Consider the following 13492-nt stretch of genomic DNA (forward strand, 5'->3'; position numbering starts at 1 on the left):
TGTGTGTTTGTGTGCTTGTGTGTGCAAGTGAGTGCAAGTGAGTCAGCATGCCTGTAGAGACTTAACAGGAAAAACCATCATTATTGCACTCTACACTAACTAGTAACCCTAAAAAGAATTTTCTTTTGTGATCTTTAAAGAGAGAATTGTTGTGAAAAATGAGATGTTTCCAGAGTACTGCTACTCCTTAGTGCTGCTCACAGAATTACAGGTATTAATCTGAGTTCTGAGAACCAAAACCGAATCTCACTTCTGCTTCAGATATTTACAACAGATGCGGCAGTCTCACAGGGAACTGACCTAACGTAGAAAGACAAGTCCCCACAACAAATCTCTTCCCTGAATCCATGAGTTGCCATGGAAATAGGTAACCAAAATGATGCCATGATTTCTTATCTCCAGAAACAATCCTTGTGCAGAGGGAATGCAAACATAAAGCCATACAAAGGGATGAGCATATTTGCTTATTAAATGATGCTGGTTCATAGTAAGTCCATGGAGAGTCTTTCGGCTTTATCAGTTTTTGAGACTAGCTGATCTTTTTCCAGCTAATGAAAACGTGGCAAAGAGATATCAGAGATTTTTTGTTATTAATGACATTGATAAACAACAGATGGGTGCAATATTAAGAGGCCTTATGCTATACAGCTGTGCCTCCAACCACTTATTGCACAATTTGAGAAGTCGTGCACCCATTAACACTATCATTTTGAGGAGGGGTGTGCCGGGGTGGCTCAGTCCCTTAAGAGTCTGACCCTTGGTTTTGGCTCAGGTCTGGTCTTGCGGGGGTGGGTATTGTGGCATCCAGCCCTGAGTTGGGGATGTCTGCCAGAGATTCTCTCCCTTTCCTCTGCCCCTCCCCTGCTCATGCTATCTCTCTCTTTCTCTCTCTAATAAATAAAATCTTAAAAAAAAAACAAACAACTATTACTTTTTTAGTAATAGCAATATCCATTTATTTAGGTCATTTTGAAAACACCAAAAAGAAAAAAGAAAAATCATTTGGGATTTTACCATCCAGTGTTCTATTGCTATAATTCTGGTATAGTTTTTTTCCAGATCATTACATGCATATATTATGAAACAAACTAGACACGTGCATGTTTGCTTATAAGATCGGAATCACACTCTATTTTCCCACTCTTCTAAACTCATTCGATGCCATATGCTTAGTCGGTGGGTTGAAATGCTCTACCGTCTAAGAATAGTTGCCTCTTTCCCAAAGAAAGGTGTGCCTAGAAAGCCCACATGCAGGGTGAGTATCAGAATACTCTTCCTTTGAATCAGGAATACCTATAAACACTCGTGGGGAGCCCCAGGACAGGATGTGGATAAAAGATAGGCCTAATGATAACCTAGAAAAATGTGCAGAAAGCTCTGGCTTACATTTCATTTAAAAAAAATAACAAAATTATTGTGATCTTAAAAAAAAAAAAAGCCCTAACATTTCTTTCCTTTTTTTCCAAGAAGGTATGCTAAAATGATGTCAGAGGAGAAAGGAATTTGAGTCTTCATAAGGCAACCAAATGTAGGAGAAGATAGCATGGATCTGGATTCAGACAGACCCAGATTTGAATAAGTACACTACCACTTGGTATCAATAAGACCTTGAGTTGTACTTTCCTGTTCTAAAAAATGGGGATGTAAATACTCCCTTAGAGTGTTGTTGGGAGAATTAAATGAGAATAAGTATGTAAAGCTATTGTAAAGCGCCTGAGTCACAGGGGACACTCCCCTTGACAGTGGCTATTATCATTATTGAGTTGTGAGAGGATTAACTCAAGGGTCCCATGCTCGACCCCACAAGCTGTCCCGTGAACTCAGCAGTGTCCATTAACTTTAATATTCCCTTCACTGCTTGTTTTGAGACTAATGAAAACAAATGTTATTACTGTGTTTAAGATCCTGCAAACTGTCTGTCGCTAAGACACAATCACAGAGGAAGAGGATCAGGTTATAAAAATTATTGAGTTACATTGGGTCTGACCCAATTTATGAAATACCAGAGATACAATCTATTTGTGGAGGAAAACTGATTTACATTCCTCATGTAATGGGGCTTTCACCGAGAGACACAGTTGGACGTGACTGACTGCTTTGAAATCCGAAAGCAGTTGGCACTAAGTGCTCTTTCTCCATCAGGGTTAACGTACTCTAGCTGCTGTGGTCGCTGCTGGCAGTGTGTCATCTCCTTCTAGAAGGTTCCATGATGAGTCTGCCCATGGCAGCTGCGTGTACATCTCAAATTTTGCTTTTCACTCTTGAGAAAAGGGCCCATCCCTTCTCATTTTTCAGTTTAAAATGAATATACCCCCCAGTTTCCTTTGTTTTCAATGTTTTCCCTGAATCGATTGGTGTTCTTCAGGGCACTTCAGGTTTCTTACTCTCCTTCTGGTCAGTCAGACTCACATCTCCAGTGTGCTCCATCATGGGTCATAGCTGTCATATTTGTGCAGCCAACTCTAGCCCTTTCTTCTCCTTGCTCTTTTTAGCTGAAAGAGTGATTTAGTTTATTGCCTGTACTTCTGAGATTAAGCCTGAATGTGGGAGAGAATCATGTGTCCACAGAAAAAGAATCAGGAGCCCATACTGGGCATCAGGTTCAATACTATGTGCATTGTAACCATCTGATGTCCTTAGTAATGTTAGCTGAGAAATCCTAGCTCCGGTTTGCAAGTAGCAACTAAGCCGAAATGATTTACTCCTCCTCTGACAGGCTGGAAATTGTCCCAGAAGATTAATTTTTCCCTCAACAATCAGCTACTGCTGTATTACCAATTCTAAGTCATGAGCTGAATGTTCATCGGGCATTACGTATTTCTTATGTGAGTCATGATCAATACATACTGGAAAAGAAATAGCCTTTGTTCTTAAGAGATCCTGGCTGCTTTCGGAATTTAGTTTCATAACACAAATGAGGAACAACCAGGAAGCTATAAATGGAATCCTAAGAGAATATAACAAACCTTAAACCCACAGATTGGTGAAAAGTTGACTGTGGTTTTTAAAATCCTCAGATAGAAGATCCCTTGGAAATCTGACCTCACGACTAGTAATTGAGCACATCCCTCCCCCCACTATTAGTATAATTCCTTTCATTCTTTCTTTTATTGGTCACTGAGGGGCACCTAGATTTGGTCTGGTCACCAGAACTGGGGGACAGAGGGACTTGCTGCTACCATGACTCTGGTCGCCTCCCCATCAGGGAGAACAAGGACAAAAGCTTTTACCAGTGTGGCCTCCCCATTTGGTGCAACTTCTAGGTGCATTCTCCTTTCCTTCCTTAGTATCTGGGCCTCTCTTTATGGGAGGCTGCAGTGCACCCGGAGAAGTGTCTATTCCCCAAAATCTTTTGTAACTAGTAGTGACCGTGGGATTAAGCTCTGGCCAATGAGGTGTTGCTTGGGCCTTTTTGGAAACCCGCTTAAATGGAAGTGACTCACCCAGTAGGGATCTTTTCTCCCCTTTTCCCTTTCCTCCTTCTTCTGCCCTTAGATGACCCGTAATGACTGGCACTCCAACCGCCTTCTGGGACCAGGAAGCGACCCTCAGCCTGGAAGGCAGCACTTGGGTGGAAGGAGGAGAAGAGTGAGGATGCCGCGGCCCAGGACGGCTCTGAAACTGCCATCCCAGACTTTTTATGTGAGAAAGAAACAACTTCCATCTTGCTCAAACTACTCTAATTTTGTGCTTTTGCATAGGAGCAGCTGAATCTAGCCTAACTGATAGAGCCATTAAAGGGTCAAGCTCCCTGGTGTATGAATTTCCTCTAACAGGAGACAAAACCATTTTTTTTATGAGACAAATTAAAATGGTAACAGTTTTAGGCGTTTCTTTTCAATCATTTAAAGTATGATGACTGGTAGCAACTCCTGTCCCCAGGGGGAAGACAGGGAGCTTGAGGTGCTTGTGGGAGTATGAAGAGAAAGAATCTGTGGGAGGGAGAGACGAGGTCTTAGAAAGGGGGTTGAAACTGCTTTGTGTCTGTCATGTTTTCATCCTGTGCTGTCCTCCTGACTCGATCTGGGGCCTTGTAACTTGTCTGGAGACCCTAGGGGCCACAGAGGAGGGAAGTGCCTGCATCTGAGTAGCCCTGAGTAGCCCTGAAAGCCTGGCCTTCCAGGCAACAAGAGCAGCAGCAAGAAGAGACTGCCATTCTGCTTATACCTGCCTCCAAATATTGGGCAATTACCTGCATTGCTCCAGCGTCATCGTGAACCCCTCAACCATGGGTTACTTGCCTTATTTTGCAGATGTGCAAAACTGAGGCTCAGAGAGATTAAGCATCCCACCCACGGTCACTAATCTGAAACTCCGATAACGTGATCAACTGTTCTGGTTTTCCCAGGACTGAGGGGTTTCCTGAGATGCAAGACTTTCAGGAGAGTGCCAGGCAGGTAGGGATGGTTGGTGAGTCTGGCCTGTCTGACTGCAAAGCTCTGTTATACCATCTGTGAGCCCCAACAAAGCACACAGCTCAGATTTCCTCAAGGGCTGCTCTAGTATCCTAAAATGCTCAAATTTGACCTCTGGCCTGGGAATGTGCTCTCCTTTCTAGAAGTAGGCCCTGGAGTGGACCTAGTAGGACTATGTAATAGAACTAAAGTCTCCTCTGTGCAGTCTTCCCATACCAGGATAGGATCCCCAACTCCATACACCTATCAGCTAACACTCCGAGAGAGCCCAGGGCTGTGCAGGGAACAGAGCTTGGCCTACTGCACGTCCCACTGTGCTGAAATGTTCTCCAAATCCTTTGCCCTCCTTGTTCACCAGATGTAACCACTTTATTATAATATCTTTATATTTTGCCTTTTTAGTTTTTTATATTTTAAAGATTTATTTATTTATTTATTCAGGAGGGGGGAGAGAGAGAGAGAGAGAGAGAGGCAGAGACACAGGCAGAGGGAGAAGCAGGCTCCATGCAGGAAGCCCGACGTGGGACTCCCGGGTCTTCAGGATCATACTCCCAGCTGCAGGTGGTGCTAAACCGCTGCACCACCAGGGCTGCCCATATTTTGCCTTTTAAAATACTTTTTTCCAGAGTTTTAAAAGCATTGTCTACATAAATATGCAAAAGGTACAAATTTAAGATGAATCATTCCTGAGTTCTCTCCCTTTCTATCTTAGCTTACCCCTTACGAAATGGCACCAATGGGATTTTGTGTATCTCAGTGTAAACAAACCCAGATAATGGCCATCTAGGGTAAGAGTTCCCAGCTTGGGGTTTCTGGATAGGATTCAGGGATAAATGAACTCCATGAAATTGTGTGCCCTAGTGTGTGTGTGTGCAATGCACACACTTTTATAAGGTAGAGGGTCTGCAGCTTTTACCACATCCTCAGGGGAGTCTGTGACCAATAGCTGAGAAGCATTGAAGAATTAATTTGGAAGAATTTTTTACTTTTTATAAAAGGCGTCTGTTCTATGAAATGATTCCCAGTAGCAACTTATCACAGGGCTTCAGCCTATGAATCAGGCAGGCTATGGCCTCATGCATCAAGGGAAGAAGGCAGAGAGCCATAAAGAAAGGTGTGGTCAAGGCAGCAGCAAGGAAGTGCAGCTGAAGGCTCCAGTCATCTGGGCACTGTGCCCTGTTGGGACAGAACTAGAGTCCTCAGACCCAGAGGAAAGAGCCATGGGGTCTCTGTGGCCCAAAGCCAATTGCCCAACACTTTTGCCCAAGGCTTTCTTACTCTCTTTGCCATTAACCTATCTGTAGATGATCAATTTCTTGTTTCTGGTGTTTTCTTTTACATGTTTGCTTCTTTGTTTTTTGCAAAGTACAACTTCTCTCATAAATACATTGATTCAGGAAACATCTAATGAGTATTGGAGTCCCGTGTCTGCAGGCCCGCACAGCAGACCTTGGACCCTAGTCTTGGGTTTGTAGCCCAGATCCATGCTTTGTAGACATAGGACTCTGGGGAAGTAGCCTGGCCTCTCTCAGCTTCCATTTCCCTGGCCTCAGTGGCATGGACTGTGTTCCCTGTCCTTCTCTTCCCCAGTAAATTCTGGAAGCAGTAACCCTTACATAATAGGGTCACTGACAATCTGCTGGTCTCCCCATGACCATGGTCCTCTGGCCAGCCCTCCCCGGCTCCCTGCTCCGCCTGCCTGGAGCCCTGAATAGTGCAGCAAGACAAGCTTCCATTGGCCTGAGGGTCGGCCTGGCACTGCCTCGAACCACCCTTTTCTGTCTGTTTCATTTTCCACAACACCCATCTGCCCTGCTGGTGAGGCATCTGAAAGCCTGTGTAGTGTGTGTCTACACTGCCTACATCAATAGGAGAGATGGCGATTGCAGAATAAGGAGAGAGGAGAAGGTGGGGCCTTCCCAGGGACTGCAGAAGGACCCTAAGTACTTCAGCCTCTCCCAGTACGCCACAGGCCGCTGCTCCAGCCTTCCCGGTGCACAGGCTTATGCTGGTGAGGTTTCTAAATTTTAAAATTTTTATCAAAGATTTTATTTATTTACTTGAGAGAGAGAGAGAGCGAGTAAGAGAGAGAGAGAGCATAAGCAAGGTGAAGAACAGAGGGAGAAGCAGATTTCTAGTTGAGGAGGGAGCCCAATGTGGGGCTTAATCCTGGGATCCCAAAACCATGACCTGAGCCAAAGGCAGATGCTTAACAGACTGAGCTACCCAGACATCCCTTCTGAGGTCTTTTTAAAACTAAAAAATCAAGAATCTGTGATCCTTTCTAATTGGTTTTCACCTCGCCAAGCTCGCACTGGCAACATTAGGAGTGATGGATTCCTATTTATGGTTATTATTATTATTTTTTTTTATTTTCGGGCTCAGAAGAAAAAAAAGAACTGAGTAAGAGGATGGGCTGAGGCCCCCCAGTGCAGGCGGGGCCTGTAGCTGATGGTCTGACAGGAGGCTAATGGTCCTTGAGCACACTGCTCGGATTTTCCCGGAATCTTTGGACTCTGATTCAGGTTTCTCTGCCTGCATGGTCTGCCCTTCCCCCCCAGCGAATGAATCATTTCCTCCTCTCATATTCTGCCAGACGTTTCAAACCATGCCTCCCATTCTTGTTTAAGTGCCCAAATTGAACTCACGGTGATGAAAAAGCAACCGATGGAAAACAATTTTTCATTCTCATTTACAAGCCTCTTGAAATAGGCTTTTTTGGGAGAAGCTTGTGGGCATGATACCCTGTCCCAGCTGGATGCTCTTGATGAAAACTCATTGTCAACACTGAAGTGCTACCGCGGGTTGTATGTCATAGAGCCTCAGGAGTGAGGGGAACCGGATTCATTTCCCTGAGACAACCTAACAAGTCAAGTCGGGCATCTGCCAATGTCAGATACTTCAGGGGGAAGTGGGAAGTCCCTCAACGCAAAATGATGAGCTTGTGCTGCCATCTGGTGGAGTTCTCACCTTTAATCATTGTTAATTAAAAAGTCACTCCCTAGAGGAGACTCTAGAGCAGTGGTTCTCAAAGTGAGTTCCTCGGACCAGCAGTATTGGCCTCACCTATCATTTGCTGCCTATGGCATTTGGTGAGTTACTTCATCTTCCTAAACCTCGTGTCCTTAGTGATAAAATACCACCTAACTCTTAGTACTATGAGGACTTAAACAGAAAGGTAGATAACATGAGCACGAATAATAAAAATAAAAGATGCCTAGCATTAAATGTAACTAAGGATGTGCAATTATGAAAAATAGAAAGCCTTCATTTGAAAGCTATTTGTGAATAGCTAAATGCAAGAGTTCATGGGAAAGCAAAATCTCAGGCTCTCCTTTAGACCAACTGGATAGCAGGATCGCTAGGCTATTTGTATAGACATTAAAGTTTTAAAAGCTCTGCTTTTGATGAAATAAGTGCTTATTCTCATTATTTCTATTCTGTGACTGTAAAGATCCTAATGTTGTTGCCCTTAAAAAAAATGCTGTCATTGAAGTCACCTATCACAAGACAGAATATAAAGTGGAGGTTAAGAGCACTGGATTTGGAGTTAGAAGCTCTGACTTGGTACCCCATCTCTGATCACTTACTACCAAGAACATATAGTAAGTTACTTATTCTTGCTGAGCCTTGATTTGCTTGGTTATGAAATTTGATGAAAATACTTAACTCGGGGCAGCCCTGGTGGCTCAGCGGTTTATCGCCACCTTCAGCCCAGGGCCTGATCCTGGAGACCCGGTTTCGAGTCCCATGTCGGGCTCCCTGCATGGAGCCTGCTTCTCCCTCTGCCTGTGTCTTTGCCTCTCTCTCTTTCTCTGTGTGTCTCTCATGAATAAATAAATAAAATATTAAAAAAAAAGAAAATACCTAACTCATAGCACCATGAGGATTTAAACAGAAGCTGTCATTAACTAAACAGTAGTAATAAAAAATATAAGGTGCTTAGTATCAAAACTACCAAAAGATTTTATATATCAAAAAAATATGTAAAATTTCATAAAAAGGCATTTGAAAATACTTACAGAGAAAGAAGAAGCCACGTCCAAGGAGAGGAAGACTCAGTCATGTAACACTGTCAGTCCTCTTCAAACTAGTCTCTTCTAATGCAATTCAAATTACAACCTCGGCCGGGCTCCTTGTTGAACTTGACAGGCTGATTCTGAAATTTATGTAAAAGAAATGGACTAAGAATAGCTTAGACAATTCTGAGAGAGAACAATCATATGGGGGAGTCCCTATACCACGTATCAAGACTGCTATAAAAGTAGGACAGTTAAGGCGGTGTGCTGTGACACATGGATGGATTAGTGGGACAGGCTAGAGTTCAGATTTGGGAATGTGATAAATGACGGTGGTGGGTTTACCAATCAGTGGGAAATGCCTGAGCTACTCGACAAATGGCCAACAATAATTGGCTCTATGGAAGATCCCTGCCCCTGCCCCAGACCTCTTCTTTATAGTACACATAAAGTTAAATTATTTCCAGATTGATTAAATATTAAATAGTAAAGGTATATAGCAAAATTTAAGAATTTTGAAGAAAATACAAAAGAATTTCTTTATGATCTTAGTACAGGAAGGAACATATTAAGCAAAGCCACCTGTGCCAAAGCTATAAAGTAAGATTCTGATACATTTGATTACATTAAAATGGAAACTTTTATCTGTGCAGGAAAAGATAGCATAAATAAAGTAAAAAGACCAGATGCCAATTGGGGGAAGATATTTTCATGAACTGACAAAAGATTTGTATCGAAATACATAAAATACTCCTATAAATGAAGAAAACAAAAGATAACCCAAATGAAAAGGTGGACAAAATATACGAACATACACTGCCCAAAGGAAAAAACACTGATAGCTGTTAGATGTATGACAAAGTCCCCAGCCTCAGCACTTAACGGTGAAATGCAAATTGACAAGTAAGATAGTATAAATAGTTATAAAAATAGAATTACCATATGATCCAGCAATTCTACTTCCAGGTATTTATCCAAAGAGAAGGAAAACACTAACCTGAAAAGATATCTCTCTTCCCAGATTCACTTCATCATTAATTATAGATTCCAAGATATGGGACCAACCTGAGTGCCCATCAGTAGATGAAAGGGTAAAGAAAACACAGTAGAGTATTATTCAGCCATAAAAACAAATGAAATCTTGCCATTTGCAAAACTATGGATGGACCTTGAAGGCTAAGTGAAATATGTCAACAAAGGCAAACATCATATGATTCCACTTCTATGTGGAATCTAAAACAAACTCAGAGGCCCAGAACAGACCAGTACGGTAGTTGCCAGAGGTGGGGGTGGGGGTGAGTGAAATGGGTTAAAAAAAGTCAAATGTACAAATTTACAGTTATAAAATAAATTAGTCATGGGGATGTACTGTACAACAAGATGATTATGATTAATAATATTGTGCTGCATATTTTAAAGTAGCTCTTGATCTTAAGAGTCCTCATCACAAGAAAAAAAATTTGTAACTATGGTGACAGATATAAACTAGACTTATTTTGATAATTGTTTCTCAACATATACAAATATCATATCATGATGTCATACACCTGAAACTGATAAAATGTTACATGTGAATTACACCTCAATAAAAAAATTTTTAAAGGAAAAAGTATTTTACAATAACCAGCTTCAGCATGATGATACCAAGTGAAGAAGCAGTAGGGACTCTTCTTTACTGTTGGCAGGGGATAAAAACCAGCCCAGAACAATTTTACAGAATCGTGCCCCTGGAGGACAATTGGGCATGACTCTGTAAAGTTAAGTGCTACACCTTAGAAAGCTACCAATCTCACTCCTGTGCCTTTGTCCTGGAAATGCTTTAGCAGAAGTACCCAAGGAGACATTTACAAGGACTTTATTGAAGCTCTCCTTGTAAAGGCAAAAATGTGGAAACAACTAGAAGTATACTAACACAACGGAATAAATGAATATATTTTCTCATGGTACTGAATGCCATACAGCAGTTAAAGCAAATGGATTAGAGCTGCACATGACAACACATACCTCAGAACACAATGTTAGGCAAAAAAGAAAAAAGCAAGCAATTGTCAAATATATATGAATAATATAATGTCATTTATAAAATTTTCAGACCTGCAAAATGTTTATAAAAGTGCTTCTGTATATGTTCATAAGAACTAAAAAACAATATAGGTATATGAATAATAAATACCAAATTGAGGATAGTAGCTCCTTCTGTAAAGGGAGAGATAATAGCATTCTAATAAGGATACACAGTTTCAATAAGATCTGTAATGCTTAATAATTTAAGGTCAGTGGTATAAATATTTTTAATAATCTCTGGATTTTTTATGTGCTTGAAACAGTTGAGAAAGAAAGGTAATGCATAAAGTGAAAGGTGCATGTTAACATATGGTTGTGACTATTAAGGAGGATTGAAAGCCTTCTAAATAAATGATTCTGGTATTAAATTTTTATCTCTAGGAGGAAATTTTTTAAATAGTGCATTTTGAAAGATCTCCTGCACCAGCTTAAATCTATTTTTTGTAATCAACATGTCTACAGAGCAAATTAATCAACCAGTAACTTTTTTTCTGGGCATGTATCAGGGGACTAGCCAGCAAGCTACTTACTATGTGTGTGTGGCAGGGGGGAGGACATACACAAAGAGTGAAGTATATCTAGCTTCTAAAATATTTGAAATAAGGAAGAAAAAGGAGAGAGAGAAAGAGAAGGAGAAAAGAAAAGGAGAAGGAAGAGAAAGATAATTATTCTAGGCAGGTTAGAGTTAACCTGCATAATAGGATCATACTGGTGTTTTTACTTTTTTATATTTATTTTGAGTCATTATAAAATATAACTATTTTATATTTATTTGAGTACAGTTGACATACAATGTTATATTAGTTTCAGGTGTACAACACATTTCAAGATGTGTATACATACACAGAGAGAAATATTATGCAACCATAAAAAAGGATGATACTGTGCCATTGAGACAGCATAGAAGGACTGAGAGAGTATTATGCCAGGTGATACTTCTCTTCTAACAAGCACACTATTTCAAACATAAAAATGAAGCCTATCCCTTTCAAAGTATCCCTCTAATGACCTGTAACATCTTTTTTTTTTTTTTTTTTTTTTTTTTTTTTTTTTTTTTAATGACCTGTAACATCTAACCTGGAAATGCCATTAACAATTAAAATATTTTTGAAACTTCTTTTAGAATTGCTTTAGAGTATAAAAGCACTCTAGTTTGAATTTCTATAGTGAGGGTGATATCTGGGAGGCAAATTTGATTTTGAAGAAGAGCCAAGAATAGTGTTCAAGTCAGATAATATGACTTTTAGTCAATAACTAGATATGAAAAAAAAAACTAGATGTGACCACATAGTAGGGCTTCCCTTTGTTTTCTGTAACATAAAGTGGCACACTGGCATAAAATGGATGAGGCTGTTTACGTCCAGTGTGGGTGATCCGGGGAGTCCTCCCAGCTGCCATAATCTCTGTCCAGCCACCCTGAGAGCTGTAGGAGTCAGCATCCCTGCACACCTATAACTAACCATTGCTCACAACTTTGCCTCAGACACTGGCTGAAAGCTCTTTACCACAGGGCAGTTGATCTTCTTAACATCTTGCCCCATGACTCTATATGGCAGAAACTGACTGTTGCTCACCAATACTATTTCCTCCAGCTGGACATATAGATTTGTTGGATCTTGTTCAAAGTTAGCTTTGGGGTCACTTGATTGAATTTTGGCCAATGGCATATGGAAGCCTCTTCCAGTCCTGACCATAGGCCCCCTGAGCAATTTCCATGTTTTCTCAGCTCATATCCAAGCATTCCAAGATGGCAGGCTCAACAATGGAAAGAGCAGGAATTCCTGAATCATTATTTGGAGCAGAGCCTCCCTGAGAGCTCCCTGACCAACATTAGAATACAATGAGAGAGAAATACACTTTTATTATAACGTTAAGCTAATGAGATCCTGAAATGTTTTGGTCATGCAACAATAGCCTAGTGCACTGTGACTAATCCAGAGGCAATTCCTAAGAACAAGTTCAAAAACTATTTCAAGCAATGGAAGCAGCATCATGAACCCAGAGTTTCTTAAAATGGCATTGAAGGACAACATTCATCATCAAGTATATCGGTGCTGGCGGTTCTACTTGAAACGTGGTATTATTTTAGAGTCACGTGATGCAATGTTGTATGGTAAAATATGCATGTGCTGAGAGCTACATTTCTTCTGAAGGAGCTAGACTTTGAGATCAGGTTAGGATTTGAAAGGGTAAGAAAGAGAAGGGAGGTCATTTATTTCAAGTAGAATCAAAGTGGAAGCACATGAAGAAAAATCTCTTGAGTTCAGGGAGACAGAAGCAGCCCATTAAAAAGAAGAAAAGATACTCTCCCCACTTTTTCATCTACACAAAGTAATTAAGAACAGTTAGATCACATAATCATCTACTGGTTTTGACAGAGATTCCACTTCATGTCCATCGATGTGTACTTCAAAAATCTGAAAGTATTTCAAATTGCTATTCAAAGCAGAGAAGCTTCTGGAAGTCACAATACTGATAGTCAATGTTTACTAAGTATTTAACATGTTCCAGGACATAAGCTCAGTGCTTTAAACTGGAACACGCTGCATCAGTATTCCCCAGGAGCTTGCTGGAAATAAAGCATGTCAGACCCCATCTCGGATCAATACCTGCACTCTAACAGGATCCTTGGGTGATTTGTATACACGTTAAGGTTTGAAAAACACTGCTCCGAATGCTTTATTACAAAACCTTGGGGCGGGGTGGGGGGGCGGCGGGAAGGGAGGGCAGCCCAGGTGGCTCAGAGGTTTAGCGCTGCCTTCAGCCCAGGGCGTGATCCTGGAGACCTGGGATCGAGTTCCAGGTCCAGCTCCCTGTATGGAGCCTGCTTCTCCCTCTGCCTGTTGTCTCTGCCTCTCTCTCTCTCCCTCTATGTCTCTCATTAATAAATAAATAAAATATTTAAAAAAAACCTCCAAGAGCCCTATGATACCACTCATATCATTTTACTTCAAATATCTCCAAGTATTTCATATCATCATTAAAAGCAAAGAG

General features: G+C 41.1%; 1 long non-coding RNA gene across 5 annotated transcripts in view; it reads right to left on the minus strand.

Annotated features, from left to right (window-relative positions):
• Nucleotides 1-13492, minus strand: part of LOC111095126 — a 72965-nt gene that overhangs the window by 33436 nt on the left and 26037 nt on the right. For 4 of the 5 annotated variants that reach the window (XR_005356645.1, XR_005356646.1, XR_005356643.1 and 1 more), the window contains exon 4: nt 8438-8574. This is a non-coding gene — a long non-coding RNA (uncharacterized LOC111095126). Of the gene's footprint in view, nt 1-8437; nt 8575-9431; nt 9500-13492 lie in introns of all 5 variants that reach the window. The other variant, XR_005356647.1, reaches the window with a different exon arrangement.

This window comes from Canis lupus, chromosome 3, assembly GCF_011100685.1.
Source record: "Canis lupus familiaris isolate Mischka breed German Shepherd chromosome 3, alternate assembly UU_Cfam_GSD_1.0, whole genome shotgun sequence".
NCBI lineage: Eukaryota > Metazoa > Chordata > Mammalia > Carnivora > Canidae > Canis > Canis lupus.